This window comes from Carassius auratus, unplaced genomic scaffold (genome assembly GCF_003368295.1).
Source record: "Carassius auratus strain Wakin unplaced genomic scaffold, ASM336829v1 scaf_tig00034526, whole genome shotgun sequence".
NCBI classification, from domain to species: Eukaryota; Metazoa; Chordata; class Actinopteri; order Cypriniformes; family Cyprinidae; genus Carassius; species Carassius auratus.
Window position 1 is genome coordinate 53,824 of NW_020526157.1, and position 20,281 is coordinate 74,104.

The 20,281-nt window shown below is 36.1% G+C and overlaps 1 pseudogene; it reads left to right on the forward strand.

The window, feature by feature from the left end:
* LOC113081530 (fibronectin type III domain-containing protein 3B-like) overlaps positions 1-20,022 on the forward strand; it is a 45,118-nt pseudogene extending 25,096 nt beyond the window's left edge.
* Positions 20,023-20,281: the final 259 nt, after the last annotated feature.

Below are 20,281 nucleotides of genomic sequence, written 5' to 3' on the forward strand. Positions count from 1 at the left end.
TTTGAGCCTGTGTAAATGCAGAGAGGAAAGCATAGCTCTACTGTCTAATATTTAACAGTGTTTGGAGTTGACCAGAGGTGAGTTATAACTAAATGACCGTTGCATTATATTTTGTTATGATTATGCCTCAAGATGCCTTTTTTTTTGTATCAGAGTTTAGCTGAGGGACTATATAATGGTGCCTGAATTAGGACAGATTGTGTGTAGGGAAATAATTGAATGCCTCCAGGGTCTGTGAAACACAAATATGTCCCCTTGATCAGCTCGTCTGTTGGATAAACACTTCGGCTCCCTGGGCTGCAAATTTTCCTCGTTAGATGGAGAGAAACAGATAGTGTTTACAGCAAGAACAATGGGCCGTGCAGTCACAGAAACATGAAAACACACACTCACACACACTATGTACTGAGGGACACAGAAAATTACCATCTCCTATATACATAATCAGATCGACTGCAGGTCTGGAAATCTGCTGTTGTGTCTGGTTGAAAGGAGAAACAGAAGGAATTGTGATGAATGGGTCACATTATAGTGTGTCCTCAACGTTTGTCCAACCTTTGGATGTTTTTCTCTCATTTCTGAAGATGAATTGGTATGGTGCAGCTGAATGCTGTGTTCTTCATATGGGTTGTTTCTTTTTGTGCTTGAATGTTGCTCGACAGAGTGCATGATCCAAACCTAAATTTATATAATTCATGACTGAAAACATTTTGTAACGTGATTTTGATGTAATATAGTGTAGTAAACTTAGGCGTCCCAACCGAGGGGACAGGTGAGAGTTAAAATCTCTACTGAGGAACGGTTGTTTTCTCAGATTGAGGAGTATAAGACCTCATTAAAAGACTCCATCTGCTATCCATGTATTTTTATTGTTGTCTAGGAGAAACATAGATGTTAAAGTGATCTCAACTGTGATTTTTCTCTCCTACAGTGTCCTTCACACACACACACACCCTCCCAAACTCATTCGCTTTCTCAAAAACAGATCAGATTTGCAAACCATTGCAGTAGAAGCACTTCTTTTCTTTGCCCAGTGGCCCTCAGATTGATGCAAGACATTCTTTCCGAAAAACATCCCTTTCTCTCGCTCTTTTCTGCTTGTCGTCTCCCTGTCTGGCCAAGCTAGCCCTCTGAAGTGAATCAGTGGATCTTGTTCAGGAACTGATAGTTTGTGGAAGTTTGCTCCTCTGCAACACTGTCACTCACAGCTACTCTTAAAAGTACGAAACCGAAAATGCCACTTGGCAGGTTTTCCTCAAGAGTGGAGTAAAAGCAACAAAAAAAATCACCGTGCACGAGGATGTGCACTCGCACACACTTTGGTGGTGTGTCAGCGGCCCCCAGCAGGACTGAGTGGACTTTATGAAGTACCCAGCAGGCCCTGCAGTGGGGGAGAGAGCTTCTCTCTGAAGCACAAAGAGGGGTTTGTTCTGCTGAAGAGGCTCTGTGCCTCGACAGCCTCCTCAGACGCTTGGCAATCCAGCAGTTTTACCCCCGTTTCCTACATCCACCTCTTTCCATCTTCAGACATTGCTCATTGCTTCTGCTTAGCGGATGATAAATGGACAAAAAAATATTTTAGACCAGAGACTTTAGGTTGTACTCTTTTTACTTAAAGCCATTAAGCTTCCGTCATGCTTAATGCGGCATTATAGCACTCTCTCATGACACCCCAGCACAGGGGTGTCCAATCCTGCTCCTGGAGGGCCAATTGCTCCAACCCCAATTAAAGACTCCCGAGGCGGCTAATTAAGGTCTTGCTTGGTAAACTAGAAACATCCAAGCAGGTGTGTTGAGGCAAGTTGGAGCTTAACGCTTTAGGATGGTGGTCCTCCAGGACCGAGTTTGCATCACTCATATATTTTCTTCAGATAATTAGAAATGGGGTCTTTCATTTTATGAGGTCATAATTTATTGTAAAAATAAATGGGCGATGTGGGAACATTGTAATTATTTTCCCAATATATTTTTATCCTAACACCCTAACCACAGACAGGCTCTGTTGGTAAATGAACTGCTTAGGACTGTAGCCCAGTTACTGTATGTACAGTGATATGGAGATAAAACAAACAATATATGTATCTGCATATATTTGCATGTCTTTTCAATGCTTTACAAGTCCACCACAATTATTTAATGTCTTTGAATTAACCTCATTTGGGGAATTTTGTCATCAAAATTAATCTGTTATTACCTTGTTATTTTACTAATAAAAATAATAAAAGTTTTTTTGAATTTTTATTTTAGTTTCACTTTTAGGGATTTGTAGTATTTAAAAAGTTTTTATTTGAGTTAGTCACCAAGGTGACATTTCTTATATTATTTGAGCTTTTTTATTTTTATTTCAGATTTATTTTAGCTTTATTTGTATTTATTTTGATAGATTTAGTTAACTTGAACAACACTAATCTTATGTTAACTTTCATTGCATTCTTTGAAATTTTTATAGCTTTAGTAAAAATCTTTTTTTCCTTTCTGTCTTTTTCAAACCTGTATTTCTTTTCATTAGCCTTCACGCCATCCATTCCTTCAACCCCTTTAATCGAGGTAGAGGAATGTTTGTGTTGAGTTCTTTCTCTTCTTTCTCTCCTTTTCTCTCATGCTCTCTCTCTCTCTCCCTCTCTCTCTCTCTCTCTTTGTGGGTCAAGGATGAAAGGGCCCTTCATATTACGAGGCTGTGATACAATCCTGTCACTCAGTCATCTCAAAGCTCCCCCCAAACCTCAAACTCAGCTCCTCAACTTTCACAGGAGCGAGAGAGAGGGGGGCGAGAGAGCCCCGCATACCTGAGTGAGACCCTTTCCAAACACACGGGACGATCTCAATGGATTTTGTTGTGCTCTGTACACGTCACTCTGTGAAAAGGGTATTTTAAGCTGCCATGCGTATACACTCACGTCCCGGTGAAACAACCCACACACATCGCTGTGTACACACACCCCTCCCCTGTCCCCGCCGCTCAAAAACTCCTGTGAAGCCCCTTCAATACAAGAACAAACAGGGTCTTATTCAAACCCAGCAACGGCTAGCTGGAGATACTGACCCTGGTATTGACTGATGGGGGAGAAGGCGAGGAGGAACTGTAAAATTCATCAGGGTGATTTGTTGATTTCCTGCACCGGAGGCTGTCACGCCACGGTTCCTGCAGGGTCTGGAGGAGACGCCGATGTCTAAAACAGCTGGTGGCCCTCAGCTACACGAGCCTGGGATGAGGGTCCTCGTTTGAGATGCATCTCTGAGCTTTATGTTCTGACAACAAGCCGTTGGTGTGCTGGGTGGAGGGGTTTCATTCACCAGCGTCTCATGAGAGCCATAACAGAGAGGGTCTGTGTGCTGGCGGTGGCCCTTTCTTCCTGCGGTGCACCAGTTGGACCTGATGGCTCTATTTCTACCGCGTTGACTGCGGTGAAGCCATAAACAATGCCTTAAATTGTTTGTTTAACCCAGTGTCACAGTACAAAATAAAGGCCTGCGGGATGGTGGGTCAAAAATCAAGTCAAGCTGCTTTTATTTGTATAGTGCATTTCACAGTACACATTGTTTAAAACGTGTTTTTAAATGTAAAATCGAATACAGTGTTCTAACTACATGCGACTACATGCCACGACATGCAATGAAAGGTATATTTTCCATGTTAATCGGAGTTTTCGTCCTAACTAGATGTGAATGTGACACGTAAAAAGAAACCGTTTCTATTTCCGCAATGTCGAAAAAAAACTGGAACAGCAACATACAAACTAGATGACCATAGATAATTCTCAGCTGATTATGTGCGTTATTCAAAGTTAAACATGTGAAATGTAAGTTTAAATATCATATTGTGTGGCCTCATAGCCATATCAAAAGCAACAACAGATACTTCAGATCTTGAAAATAAATCAAAGCGAAGATGTACGTTAAAACAATGCAAACCAACATGCGTATTCCATAACAAAGATGGTATCAGTCACTCAGTATGTACATTTAATCATGTTAAAAAGGTTTAAAATTCCAGAGAGACTCCGCCCACACATGCTTCTGATTGGCTGTGATATTTGATTGATTCCTTCGCAGTATCGCAGTATCGTCTACTGTGGACACTCAAACTACTTGTCGCAGAAATCGGCATGTCGTGTGTAACTTAGGACACGGTGTAACAGTCATTTTCTGCTGAATTACCAAAAATAAAATCTGTTTTGTTACTTTAACATATACTGACAACCAGTACACTGATGGACAAAAGTAAGCCACATGATGATTCAAAGGTAACCACATAGCTTTTCCACAAACTGAGGTAAATACTGATATGTAGAAGGTGCACAGTGTCATGCGCACAAATGCAAAACAACACTGTGGTACAACTCAACTCGCATTAAAACAAACAAATGAACATGTTTTAAACAAAACGAGCTGCGACAAAACCCTAATATACATAACTAAATAACAATCATTATTAGGAAGCTCAATTATTTAACAAAATACCATAAAATGTGAGCTTTCACATGGAATTATTTTCACTGTAAATTGCAATGAGATGAATTTTTGATGGTTTTCGCTTACACAGACTGTACATTTAACAGTATTTTTTTTTTTTTGTAAAATTACATCAAATGTAAGGTTAGATCTATTCGTTTTTCCTTTGGGTATAGCAAGGAAACTCGAGGTTAACCGTTTTTTCTGTAGCATTTTTACAGTTAAATTGAGTCTTTCCTACAGTGTGCTTATCAAACTTTAAAGCTGTACTATAATATGGTCTACATTTTGTGACTATCTAAACGGTAGTTGAAAATGTGCTATATAGTGTGTGTGTGTGTGTTTGTGTGTATGTGTATATATATATATATATATATATATGCAATGAAGAGAATGCAATTGGTAGTTATGTGATTAACTAGTGCAATTCCATCTCTTATGCATATACGTGTCTTATTACCAATGCATTCCTGTTTTTCTGCTGTTTTCTTGTAGCCCCTGGAATTTTCTTTGCTTAGGCTTGCATTACGTGATGGAATGAGGGGGCGGAGTCAGCATTGTGTTACTGTTTGATTGACAGCTCTTTTTTTCTTCTGCTTCAGGGCCTGCTGAAGTTCCCATGATGTCACTGAACGGTTCCATTCCACCAATCCACGTTCCTCCTGGCTACGTCTCCCAGGTAACCAGCAGGAATGGGTCAGGGCCATGCGTCAGGGTGGCCAAACCTCTCTCACACAATGAGGATGTGATTTCACCCCTCATAGGCGAATATCCTTTTCTTGGATACACGTTTACAAAGTGTGATTCTAGTATGCAGGAGCCAAACACACAACAGAAGAACAGGCCTAAGTTGTTCATTTTTACAGAACGATGTCAGGCTAGAGTTTGCTAAAGGTCGACGTCAGTGACATTTCAGAAGAAAGGTTAAAAACTCTTGCAGAGAGGGCAGGAAAAAGGGTTTGAGTTGTGGGTGTAATAAATCAGTGGGAGGGTTATAATGGCACAAAGGTCACTCGTGTAAATATGATTCATTAGCGCATTCCACCCGAATGTGAAGGGCAGGACCCGCTCACCACTTTCCCTCTTTGAACTTCCCAAAAAGATGGAAGCTTTTTAGCTCAAGTGCATCAAAATGAAGTGATAATAATGCTCATTATGTGTGTAATTGTTGCTCTGCTGTCTCAGAAAATGATGGGAAATGCCGTTTTATTGCACAAGCATGAGGCCTCATAAATGGCAGATTTTAATATCTACATTTAAAAAAATCCATATGAACTAGATGTACAGTGAACATACAATATCATTCAAAAGTTTGTGGCCAGTAAGTTATTTTTAAAGATTAATTTATGCTAATTAAAAACATCTTCTATTCTCTCCCAGGTTTCATTTATTTCATCAAAACGACAGTAAAAACATTAACATTGTAAAATATTATTTACAAATGAAAAATTATTGTAATTAAAAAAAAATGTAATACATTTTTTCAGGATTATTTAAGTTATTGTAAGTTTCTTTACTGTTACTTTTGATTAATTGAATATATCTATGTACTGCATAAATTTATTAGTTACTTAAAAAACATTTTTAATTGTATTTAAACACATTACATGATAAATAATTACGTGCCATACCTTGATACATTTTCTTTATCAAGTTAATTACCTGTCCAGATATACCTGTCCAGAGTTGTTTAGAATCATATTTTCACCGTCTTGACTTTACAATTTAATATTTATATGTAATGTTAGTGAATAAATCCAGAAACTGAGTTTGTAGACCTCTGAGATTAATAATAATAATATTTGATTAAAAAAAATATATAGTATTTAATACTAAATTGAAAATATTAACAATTTCACATCAACAGTTAGAACTAAAGTTGATCCAAAAGTTGGTTGGCTGGTTAAAGTTGGTTCTCCTGTAATCACTGTAATGTTCTTTTTTTATTTTTGCTTAATTTATGAGCACAAATAACATTTGACATAATCTGTCTTTGCATGTTCCAGAATATGCAAACTCAAACATAAATCTGTGCTTGTTTCCCCACATGTCAGCATTTATCTCTGGACAAAGGTTTCCGTTCGTTTAAAATGGAAAAGCTCATTGGTATTAGCCATCATATTTAATTATAAATATGGAGTGAACACTTTGTAAACCTTTTCGTGTACTGTTTGCCAGAAAACAACCCTCATCACTGTATCTTCAATCACTTGTACATTCCATCAGTTACGAACTAGACAATAAGGTACATGCTGAATAAGTGTTTTAATAGCTCTCTGCATGAATCAAGAACATACTGGTTTTCCTGCAGTAAAAGCATTTTTAGTAACGAACAGTTTTCTGCTGTCGTCAGTAACCTCCCCCTTTAACCTTGGGTGACCAAGCTGGTCAGCATGGGACAGTGAGTTGATTCTCCCATGTGAACTGTTCCAGCAGATCTGTGATTCCTGTAAGCATCTTCCATGCATGCATTCCTCCAGTGGAATGTACTTGTAGCTGTTCCATTACAAGGCCTTGTTTACTTTTGCATTCCTGCCCTTTGTTTAAAGTGGCACTGAACATCTGTGGTTGCCTCGTAACTGCTGGCATGTTCGATCCGGTGTTGTTTGTCGGGTGGGGCACTAATGGCTGACAACAGAGGGCCTGTGAGGTTGGGGATTGTTTGGCTTGACGTCTGTGGATGTTGTTTTTTCAGGTTCTGGAAGACAACACAGGTTTGCGGAGGGTAGTGGTCACGCCTCATTCTGAATGTTATCCTCCAAGTTACTCTCCGGCTCTGTCCCCGAGCCACCACATTCACCCGCAGTACCTGACGCACCCACACTTTATTCCGGCTTCACATACGTCATATTATCCCCCAGGCAGCCCCGGTGATGTGCCCCCACACCAGTTCTATCAGCACCGTCTGCCACCCATCTACCCGGAAGGTAAGCTTCATAGTCCACTGTAGACTAAAGGTCCTGGACTTTTTCACTTCTTTAAACACATACCTCAGTGAGGATGGGCAACCGTCTCTTTGTACTGAATCATAACACTGTCCTAACTAAGCTCAACTTGAAAGCGAAATACCACACAAAGCTATGAAAACACAACACAGCCAATCTGAACATTCATTTACCGTGAAAAGATGAGACATGCTCGACTGAATATTTCTTTGTGGTTTTGAGGAACTATTTTCTTATTCCTAAATGATTGAAATCATTTTTGTAGACTAATATACATTTTAAACTCAATATGAAATCTTATATATATATATATATATATATATATATATATATATATATATATATATATATATACACGTAGAGAGAGAGAGAGAGTTTTTTTTGTAAATATTTTAATGTATAAGATACGCATTTGTTTAATAAACATAAAATTTATTAAACTAATTTGTTAATTGCGTTTATTTTTAAGTTATTTTTATTTGTGTGGTCACACACAGTTCTGAATAAAATAACTTTTGTGGACAAATATAAATTGTATGTTGAATATATATATTTTTTATTAATATTAAATATATACTGTATTTTAAAATTTTATTTATGTAAATGTATTTGATTTATTTAATTTTTTTGTCGTCATGTGTATACTGAATATGAACTGAATTTTAAATATATAATTAAATTAAATGATTCTTAATATATGGATTGCTGTACTAAAGGTTTAAATCATATGCATGAACATTGCTGCACAAAATTAGATTTGTAGACAAATAAAAAATGTTTGGTGAATATAAAAATATGCTAAATTTTATATATTATAACATTTAAGATTTTTTTACTTATTGCATATTTTTATATATTTTTATATATTTTATAAATTTTAACATTTTTATTTTTTTCAATATTGAAAAATATTTTAAGAAGTTTTTTTTTTAATTAAGAAAGCTTAGCTTAATTTCGAGAAAATTAAGCTAAACTATTTTGAATAATATAATAAGAGTTTTAAGAGGATTTATTTAACATTATTGTGCTTATATATACACAACGCTAAACACTTGTAGACTAGAATATAAATTGTGTATGTTGAATTTTGTAAACAAAATTTGAAAATAAATCCAATACAAAGTATACCAGTAATTATGTTTCACATAAATATTATGTTGCTTTATTTAACATTTTTGTGTATGCAACATATTTGCTCTCTACTTTCCATAGTGTAATTGCAATCTTTGTCTTATCTCAGAGATCATCCCGCTGTATAACATCTCCACTTTCATGGGTCATGAGGAGTACTGTAAACCTCCACCCAAGAAGCTCAAACAGCCGGTGGAGCGTACAAGTCTAAGTCATGTGACCAGCCCGCTGTCCAACAGCTACAAGAACACCACGGCCTGCACCACCACCACTAACGGCTACGGCAAGAGCCACAGCAGCCCTGGAGGAGGAGGAGGAGGAAGCCCCGGCAGCAAGAGGCCAGATCGAAGAGCCAGAGGAAGCCCCAAACACTCAGACACCGAGCCACAGGGTGAGCCAAGTCAAATTTATAAAACACCTCTAATTTAACAGACATCTTGCTGATTTTGTTCATACATGTGGCAACGGCAGAGCACAAAAACAAAGAATACTTCAAGGGTCAGCTGGACTCAAATAAAAGCAGTCTCTGTTGAGATGAGTCAACAATCTTGTCCACTTATGTTGACTTTAAAGTCTCATTTCCATGAAGCTTTATGGGTCCTTATCTCAAGCCTTTATTTTTGAGCTGTTATATCAGTGTCAGCACTTACTCGAAGTGTGACACACATACACATGAGATAAACAGTTTACAGTGTGAGTGTGAATGTAGAAGAGCGCCCACTATTGGTGCAATACAGTCAGTCGCTTGAATGAAATGAGCTGGGAAAAGCATTCTTAAAATACTAATTCTGCTGCTGGAGTATACAGTTGTGCAGTACCATTTCAAATGTTTGTGGTCAGTAGTATTTCTATTTCTAATAAATGCTGTTCTCTTGAACTAATCAATGATTCATCAATGAATTCTGAAAAAAAATATATATATTTCTCCTTATTTATTAAATTATTTATACATTTCTAAATTGGCTTATTTGATAAAACGAAAGGTCAGAACTTAATTAATCAACAATAATTAATAAAAAAATATGATTTATTTCCAAAATGGGTCATTTCATGTATTTTTTTTATATTTTGGTAAAATATTGAAATGAAAATGTATTGAAAAATGGGTGTTGGATTTAATCGCCACCTCAGAGCATTTTGATTTCGAGCTGGAAGAACCAGAACTTGATGAGGCAAGAGCATATCTAATGATGCCACATTGGCAGAATGCTTTGGAAAAGTCTAAAGAAACTGCTGTTGTTTTATTGTGTGATGACATGTTTTTGATAAAGCGGGGTCTCCTTTACAGGCAGTCGAAAGAAGACGGTACACAGTTGGTGGTACTAAAGCTTTATCGCAAACAAGTGGTAGAACTTGGTTATTCAATACCCACACACTAAATTCACCTCCACTGGAATTTCCTGTCACCGTGGTCTTATTATGCCTCCGATCGCAAGTGCAATCTCTAACAGATTCCAATAAAGGATGTAGCTGTACTGGGATCAGATGGTGGATGAATGTGGAACACATGTTGCATGAGATCTAGTAGATTCCATAATTCTCTCTATCATCCTTTCCTTTTCTTTCATCATTCCTTTGAAAACGGCTCACTCGGTCTCACTGTTTTCCTCTTTGTTCTTTAATGTCTTATCTTACTCTGGTCTTTGTTCTTGTGAACCTTCAGTTCCCATGCCTCTGTGTCTGTGTGTGTTAAAGAGACAGAGAGAGAGAGAGAGAGTGTGTGTGTGTCTGAGGCGAAACCACGGTGCATAATGAGACACAGATCTCTTCCTGTCTGAAGTGACGGCACAAGTCTGGTCCGTGTTAAAATGCACAGGGAAAAGGCACGGCAAATTAAATCAAGAGACGAGAAGACGAGCTGTTCCTCTGGAGAATGTCTGAGAAGATGCTCTGGTCTGGGTGAAATGCATGTCATCAGACGTTTAGTCTTGGTCTTCAGTCTTCAGGACTTTGCTGTGGCTCGTCAACAAACTATTAATGATTTAAAACCAGTGAAAGCAAGTCCAGCTATTCTTTAGAAACGTTAGCTGGTTACACTACAGGTCAAAAATGAGTTGTCTGTGAGATATTTGTTTTATATGAAAAGTCTCTTATGCTCAAAGAGGCTGGATTTATTTTATAAAAAATACAGTAAAAACAGTATTATTGGTAAATATTATTCAAATTTATTATAACTATTTTTCAGTTTTAATATATTTGAAATCTAATTGAATTATGTGATGGCAAAGCTGAATTTTCAGCACAGTTGTTCCAGTCTTCAGTGTCACATGATCCCTAAGAAATCATTCTTATTTGCTAATTTGCTAGTCATTAAACATTTACTATTACCATCAATATTAAAAACAGTTGTACACGAGAATTCTTAAAAAACCCGTATTTGAAATATAAATATTTTATATTAACAGTATAAATGTCTTTGCTATCACTTTTGATTCATTTAATGTGTCCCTGCTGAGTGAATTATTAATTTCTTTAAAAACAAATCATACTGAACCAAAACATTTGACCAGTAGTGCTTAAGAAAAAATTCTTATATTTTATCAATATTGTAAATGGCAAAATAGGATTCTTTGATTAATGAATACATTTATTTGAATAATTGTAACATTATATACAGTAGATGCTCACTGTCAGTTTTTATTAGTTTAAAGCATGCCTGCTTAATAAATTATTTTCTTTCTGAATTATTTTAAGGAGTTCATTTACATTCAATATCACCGATGAAACAATATAACACTGTAATTTATTGCATAATTTTGCAAAAATATTTGTAATAAATATTGAGAAATATAATTACAATTTAAAAGGAAAATCATGCTTTTTTTGTTAAATACAGTAGAACATAAATTTTGAAATAATTCCAATTATGAGAAAAGGTTAGCAGAATTACTTTTTAATTTATGTATTTGTTTTAACAGGCTTCAGTGTTTTTCAGTTTTCTGATGAAATGTAGTTTGTAAGATCAATTTACTTTTTCAAAATTGTTTTTTTCAACACTGGCGGTACTTCTTTGAATCCAACGAGTAATTCAAGATCACTTTAACTGTTTTTAATCCATACATGGAGTGGAATCTCTCATTTTCCCACTCTTTTCCCTCTTCCTCTAATAAAATAAAGAATCCACTGAAAACATCCTCAATCTCTCAATCCCAACAACATCTTATTAGGGGAAAACCAGGAGGTCAGTGTGGGGTGATGTTGCCATGACTTCATCGCAGTGATGACTCATTGCAGGAGCCCCTCGGGCCCCATAAGAGCCAGACCTATGAACCTCACTCCCCGACAGACATTTTCCGACCCGGCTCAGGCCCAATCCGACAGCCCCATCAGTCAGGACGTCTCCATTGCCTCAGATCTGTGTCTCTGTCTGGAGATGCTCAATTTATGTTCTCTGTATTTCTTTCTCTGTGCAAACAAGCATGAAGATGTTACAGACACACACACACACTCTGATTTATGACTGATAGGAGACGGATGGCTATATTTAATGTGTTTTCTGTGCAGATCACGATGTGGACACGAGACGAGTTCAGGCTGTGCCATCAGGAATGGACAAGCCGCAGGTGAGTGATTTTAAATCATGTCATTTCACAAATCTCCTTTCCACAGATGGTTCACAGAATCAAGAACCACCAATGTTGCCAGTTATTGTTTTATTTGTCCTGCAGGACTATTGCTCCACTATAAATATTCTAGAATTTTTCAAAAGCATTACATTACTTCTTTTTTTTTGCATAAGGGATATAAACAAACACCAAACGCTAAACTATTTTAAACCTTGTTTGATTGACAGTTATTATTTCCTCTCTAAACAGATTTTTTTTTTTTTTTTTTTTGCATGGTGGATGATAAAATTGGTTAGGGAAATCATATAAACTTGAGTCTAGGGATCAGATTATCATAGAGTACATTCTTTCATACATTCTTTTTTTTCATATTTGTGAAAGAAAGAAAGTAGTTTGACCAATAGCGTGCAGGTATTATACATAATCGACCAATCGTGGATTGGGAAGAGAAAGTGGGATCTACAGAGAATGATCAAAGCAATGCAAATGCACACACATAAAGTATAACGTATGAGTAGTGTAGAATTTAATTAAATTTTTCTTCCAAGATATGGCCTGGAAAAAAAGGGGGCATTATCATAGATGACATGGCAACCCTCAGACCACCATCTAGAACACCCTAGAAACCTCGCAATAATGTGTTAAACCCACTCTGCACATAGCAACCACGTAAGGATAGTAAGGATTGTTATTGTTTAGAGATGATCAGAATGAAGCATTTCCGTTTTCGTTCACGAGGGGGCAGCATCTGTTAATGCATTGCTAAATGGTTCATTGATTGGTCACATCAATAGCCTGTTTTTCTCATCTCTGCTGCCGATTTCATAATCTTTGTCTCTTGCTTTGAGTGGGAATGCATGTTATATATGCATTTAAGGTTTAAAATGTGATATTAATATAAAGTAGACAAAAAAAAATAGAATGCATTTATTATCAAAAAAATATATTCAAATATCTTATCGTAAGATTGCTTTAGATGTGGTATTTAAAGCACACAAAAAGAAGGCTTTGTTCCATTTCAGATTGTTTTATATTTTAACTCCCTTTTTGTGTAAAGATAATAGTTACAATTGCCTTTAATTGTCATGTTCATCTGACCTAATCAGATACCAGCAACAGCACTTTGAACTTTTAACCCTCTTTTCTATCACAAAGTAGGCACACACTGGTTCTTCAGTATAGTAATGTTGTTTTTTTTCAAGGTCAATTCGACCGCAGCAGAAGTGCACTGTAGAAAATATAATAAAGCAAACAGAAGTACACAACAGCCACTACAATGAGTACAGAAGAGAATGTAATGTTAAAAAGAAAATGTTTTATATTTGAGGTCTCCGAGACCCCAAATGTAAGTAATGTTTTTCATGAAGAATGTTTGATATAAAGTTTTTTTTTACATCTTTTATGAGAATTATTATATTATATTATATAGTAATATTACAGAACATTTTTTTTAATTATTTTTGTATATTTTTTTGATAATAAATTATAACATTTTTAGATATGTGTTTATTTTAATCTATTTTATGCATTTTAGATTATATATTTTGTGTAGATTGAGTAACTGGACATAAACTTTTTCTTTCACACCCTTTTTTGTGTGTATTATCAAGGTGATAACCAGTTTTCCTGCTTTTTTGTGCTTCTTTCTGTTATCTCAACCTAGAAAACGAATTTATATTCTACACAAGAAGCTGTTTCTGCCTTTCCATTTGGTGCTGTGGCATTACAGTTTCATAAATGAAGCATTTTTCAGTGTCTTTCGTCATGATCGGTTCCTTTAACATTTACTAATGCAGCCGACATTTAGATGTTTGTGAAAATACTCCTTATAGCTCTTGCTTTCAGTCTTTACTAATACAAAATCGCTTGGTTTGAATGCAAAACAGCAAGTGTCAGAGAAATAGTGTGGTTTGCTGTGGCCGAAGCCAATTCAGACACAGATGTTTTTGTTTTGTGAATGAGCAGTCGCTCTCCGCTTTGAGCAACTGTGGAGGACGTCATCTGCAGGGTGCTCAGACTGATGCTTCACTCACTAAAGGCGAGCCTGCAGTAGCCTTGACACCCGAATTAAGTACTATTTACAGCTGCCTAGATTTATTGATGTACCAGACATCATAAATAAATGGGAATTGCAATTCAAATGGGCCTAGCTTTCAGGCGTTTTCCTTTTTTTGAACTTTTAGTCTTCTCCCAGACTCTTCTCTGCAATTTGTTTTGGATTGTCATTCTTGTTGTACAGCCTTTATATATTTACATTTAAGCATTTAGCAGATGCTGTTATCCAAAGCGACTTAGAGTGCATTCAGGCCAACATTTTTTACCTAACATGTGTTCCCTGGGAATCGAACCCACAACCTTTTGCACTGCAAACACAATTTTCTCCCACTGAGCACAGGAACACTATATATATTATATCCTAATTGAAAATAAATAAATTTAGAAATTAAATGCAATTAGCAAAACATATATTGCATAATATATGATTTGTTTTACATTTACATATAATTTTTATTTATTTTTATATTTTTTAGAGGTCAAATTTCAGGCTGTTATGTTTTATAATAAAGCTGGAATCTGTCTGTATTTTGGCCCTTAGGTGTCTAACGTACAGTCCCGCTCCGCGCTTGTGTCATGGACGTCTGTTTCTGTATCGGGATCATCTGGACGGGTCACTTCCTGTGGTTACGAGCTGCAGCTCAAGGACAAGGGCAGAGACGGGAAATACAAGGTTGTGTATAGGTAAGGCCCACTGTTTAGATGCATAATTTTATTGATGCATGTGTTCTGAAGCACTAAAGCAATTTTTTTTATTCGTTAGTATAGTTATATAACATTCTTCCCCATGCGGTTAGGAAAAAATCCTCATGTAGGTCTGCAGTTTTGCCTTTTTTTTTTTTTTTTGGTCCCTGGAGCAAAGCATACAGGCTATTATGAATTGATTGGAAAGCTGAAGGAGGTTTTAAAGAATGCTTCACCCATCTACTCCCACAAACAGACTTTCACTCTCAGTCCGTCTCTGTTTCAGTGGTGAGGAGCTCCAGTGCACCCTCACTGACCTCAGACCGGCCACAGACTATCACGTCAGGTAAGAGCAGTTTCTCATTTGCATTTATTCATTTAGCACACACTTTTAACCAAAGCGACTCACAAATGAGGTGAAGCGCTCCATTAGCTGACCACTTTGAATTTCATTTCAATTTGAGTGCTGAAGAGAGATGAATGCCCTGAAATCCTATTAAAGATGATATATGCTAAAAAAAAAAAACAGATTTGTACTAAATTTTCTGCATCTGAACACTTACATTAAACAGCACAGTACTAGCACGGAGTGTTCTTCTTATAACTACAGTGGATATAGCATTCAAATACATTGTTATTGCTAAATGATTCATTTCAAATGACAATAGCAGATTTTCTGAAATATTCTTGAACTACTAATTGAGAAATTCTCACCATGTGTGTTTTACAGAGTAAACACAGTGTGTAACTCAGTAAAGGGTCCCAGTTCGGATGCGAGGGCCTTCACTACCCACAGCGCCCCTCCTGATACCCCTTTACCCCCCAGACTGTCCCATCGCACCAAGAGCTCCCTCACATTACAGTGGAAGGTATGCATGACTTAATTGCATTTCATTTTCTGTTATTGTGCAGAGTTTCTACAACCATTCATATATCTTAGGGTCAAAACTGTATTAGTAAAATTAGTTTTATGGTGATTTACTAATGATTAATGCTATTATTATTTGAACATTCTGCATTTCTTCATGCTAAGAAAAAAACCTTAACTGTAGTAAAATCATTGTAATGCATCACCTCCTGGCAGTAGTCACACATTGTATAATGATTAATTATAAAAAATATTTATTTTGTTTAGTGTCCTTAGTAATGAGGGATTTACATTTTATATGAGGGATTTAAAAAAATAATTAATTAATTTATTGAGCAAGGAAGCATATTTTTTTTTTAAATAGATTAAAATAGAAAACAACTTTTTTTAAAATTGTAACAATATTTCACAGTATTACTGTTTATGGTGTTTCCTGTAGCTCAAGTGGTAGAGCATTGTGTTAGCAGCGCAAAAGGTTGTGGGTTCGATTCCCAGGGAACACATGTTAGGTAAAAACTGTTAGCCTTCATGCACAAAAGCATCTGCTAAATGCATAAATTTAATTACATTTTATATTATAATAAATAAATGCAGCACTGGTGAGCATAGAAGTCTTCTTTCAAAAACATAAAAAAACCTTAATAGCAACAAACTTTTGATTGGAAGTGTATATATTAATGTATATATTTTTCAATTTCTCATTTTAATTTCAGCCCCCTGCAGACAATGGCTCAAAAATCACCAGTTATGTTTTAGAATGGGATGAGGTATGTATCACCTCTCTAAATAAATGTGGTTATATCCTGTGTGTGCCATATACTCGTACTATCCAGTAGATTTTTCTGTCTCTCTCATTTCCTCTCTATTATTTGCCTTCTTTCTTTGGCTGTGGTGTTTTCCCCTGTCTCCATGGCATGAGATGTTGGTCCTGTGGCGACTGAGGCTTTAACTCACTGTTCCGCTTTACGCCATAGTCTGTCTGCTTCAGTTATTTTGATTTACCCAAAGCTTTTCTGACTCATTAAGAGCTCATTAAAACTCCTCATCTGTGGCTGTGCGGCTCCAGAAGTGTCTGAAGATGCTGGCAGCCGTTCTTCCCCACCAAATCCATTCAGAATACCTCTGCATTTAACCTTAATTAAATACTGGCTCCTGTTGTTGTGACAGTTAGCACAGCTTCCAGCAGCAATTTTATTCTTGTTCTTGTTGTTCTTTTCATTTGAAAACTGAGTGTTCTATCCTGCCACAGCGTGACTGTCGATGTCCCTTTCTCCTTGTTTTGGATGTTTGTGTTGTTCTTGTCATCCTATTTGTCACTGAATGTCTCGCTTCATTCTTTCTTCTTTTTTCAGGGGGAAGAAAAACAGCATTTTCCGTGAATACTATGTTGGACACCAGCGACACTGCAAACTAATGAGGTTGTGCCCTGCTGTTGGCTACACGTTTCGAGTGGCAGCACTAAATGATATTGGCACCAGGTTAGTTTATTGTCTGGTTTCCTACAGAAATGTTAAATTAAATTATAACCAGTAATACCCAGTGCTGGGAAGGTTACTTTGGAAATAGGTTACTGATTACAAGTTACCCTATTTAAAATGTAATAAGCAGTTTAACTATTACAATAACTTTATTAATGTAACTGATTACATTTGATTACTTTTTGGTTACTTTTCTACATGTCTAATGGATGTTTTCAGCTGTAAATCAGTTAATCAAACTCTCAGACAGCTTGTGTTCGAAGGTTTTCAGCAGAAATGTGGGATTGATATTGATAGGCAGATTCAATCAAGAGAACAAAACAAGAGCATCAGAATAGCAGTCGATTTACTAAGAAGTCTTGTAAAATTGCAGGAGGCATAATGCACATAAAAAACAAAAGCAACAAATTAATATTCTTCATCTAATCCTAGATTTTTATAGAAAACATTCAGATGTGACCCCTTTTAATCATACTTAAGTAACTGTCATTACAAAAAAATTTCTCAATAACTGTTATTTTGTACTACAATTACGTAAAGCCGTTACATGTATGTATTACTTCCCAACACTGATAATACCATATGTTAATTTAATTTAATTTAATTTAATTTTTATTGTATTTTATTTTGCTATTTATTTTATTTTATTTCATTATTTCATTTTTTATTTTATTTTATTTTATTATTTTTCTTTTTCTTATATTTTCTTTTTTATTTTATTTTTTATTTATTTTAACTCTTTGTTTTATGGTGACATAGTTACATATGTTTACTATAGTAATAACTGTAAAGTATGCATAATAACAAGCAACTAACCCTAAAACCAAACCCAGACCCTAACCCTACAGAAAATACATGTGGTTAATTAATACTACAAAGTACTTATTGTGCTATTACAGTGTAACAGTTTCAACTTAAAAAATAACCTATTATTTTATTTTTTTTATTTTAGAAACATAATTCTGTTATTTTGGAACCTTGTTGGATTACCACCAAAACACATAGTAAATAAAAATAATATTTATTTTAGTTATTACCATTTTAAGATAATGTACTAGCCATAGTACTGATTTTTGAGGTGTTGGTGAAATAATTGTGTTTTTAAATTGTTTTATGATTACTGCAAAAAAGTCAATATTATAAATATAACCCAGCAGCCTATGTGCTTTTAGTTGTATGCAATTTAACAGAATTTTGGCCCTGTGGTGTCTCAGTGTTTAATGGGTGCGGTAAATGAGAAAATATCTCCTCACTGCTCACTGTGAGTGCTGGGGGAGAAAGTCCAAATAATTTATTACTTTGTGCTTCTCACACACTTTGATGATACACAGATATGTCGTATAGTCTATTTAGAATTGGAAAGGATGAGATTTCTTAGTGTTAATGAATATAATGTTTTTTCTGCAGTGGATTCAGCACAGAAGTCCTCTTCTACACCACAGGAAGTCTCCCCGCAGACGTCCTTACCTCCACGGCTGGTACAGGCAGGTCCCGTCCTGGCTTACACTGGAGTGGACGCGACCCAAACAGCTGCAGCACCGAGGAGGTGGTCAAATACACCCTGGAGATGCAGGATGAGACCAAGGTGTTGAATTCTCTCCTATTGCTCCATCCCATAATTCCCCTGAGCCCTTATGCAGGGTTATTATGGCTTTCTGTTGTCATAATATCTATCAAACTAGATGTTCTCAGTGTGTACACTGGATGTTCACGTCTCTTGGTTTCTAGTTAATTGCCCTTGCCCACAGTTGTCAGAGTAAATGGGCTCTTCTGGATCCATTACTAATGCCTGTTGTGTTTCACACCTCAGGCTGATGCGCCATCCAAATATATTGAAGATATTTCATCCACATTATTTTTCATCTTGCTTACTGAGTAATTGTATGTGTGTGTACATACAGTATATATGTGCATATGTGTATACGTGTGTGTGTGTGTGTGTGTGTATGTATATGTATGTATGTATGTATATATATAATATATATATATATATATAATATATATATGTGTGTGTATATGTATTTGTATGTATGTATGTGTATGTAAATATATGTATACATGTCCATATTATGTTTATTTTAATATATTTTATATAGCAGATTTTTGTTATTATGTCATAATATAATTTTTTATGCATTTTCCCACTTTAAAATCATGCAACATTTTCAACTTTCTATTTTGCATCTGCAATGGAGCACACTACTGAGTGTAAAATGGTATTAATAAGAAAAATTAGGACTCTTAATCATTAATCTTAAACTTAATTGTATTCATCTGCAATTGGTTGGATCATTAAAAACAGTGTTAATGGCCAGATTGTAGCAAAAGCATTGAAAAATAAGAAGCTTTGCTGATGTCAACCAACAAAAAAGTTGTTTCAGAGGTGGAGCAAATTCAAGTTTAGGACTGGACTAGCATTTGTCCAAACAATTGCGTATTATTCTTTTTGATTTTCGCTTGGGGCAGCAGAACTGACCCGATTCCTCACTTAGATCCATTTGTCAGCCTCAGTGAAGTATTTACAAGTGCAAGACAATGATGTAGACAGCCTCCAAAGCAAAACTGGGAGGGAGTAAATGTTCCATCCTTCACTTCCTGACACCTAATGGACGATGTGTTTTGGCAGGGACTGGACTTCCAGGCAGTTTACAGCGGTTTGGAGCTGAACCGTAAGGTGGAGTCCCTAAGAAGGAACACACAGTACAAATTCAGGGTGAGTGAAGCTCAGATTCAAAATGTTAATGTTCCTACAGCCCATACCCAAAAGCCTAAGGATTTTATTTATTATATTTATGCATTATTTTGATTCACAGTTGTTGCTTTCTTTCATTCTCATACACAAACAAGCCATCCGTACTAGTGATTAACTAGAGCTCTGGAAAAGCACGTGTTCCCAAGCACCTTTGCTTTTTTTCATTTTCCTTCTTCTCTAATAAGGCAATTAGCGATAATCTAATGAACTTCAGTTTCTCTGCCAACCTGAAGCTGTTTCTCAGATCCAGCAGTTGTTGGGGGAAGGTGACTTGATTTCCCATGGTGGTGTGTGTTTAAAGGCTTTTAGTCTAATCTGAGTAAGCCGGGAACACTGCGTTAGCATTATCA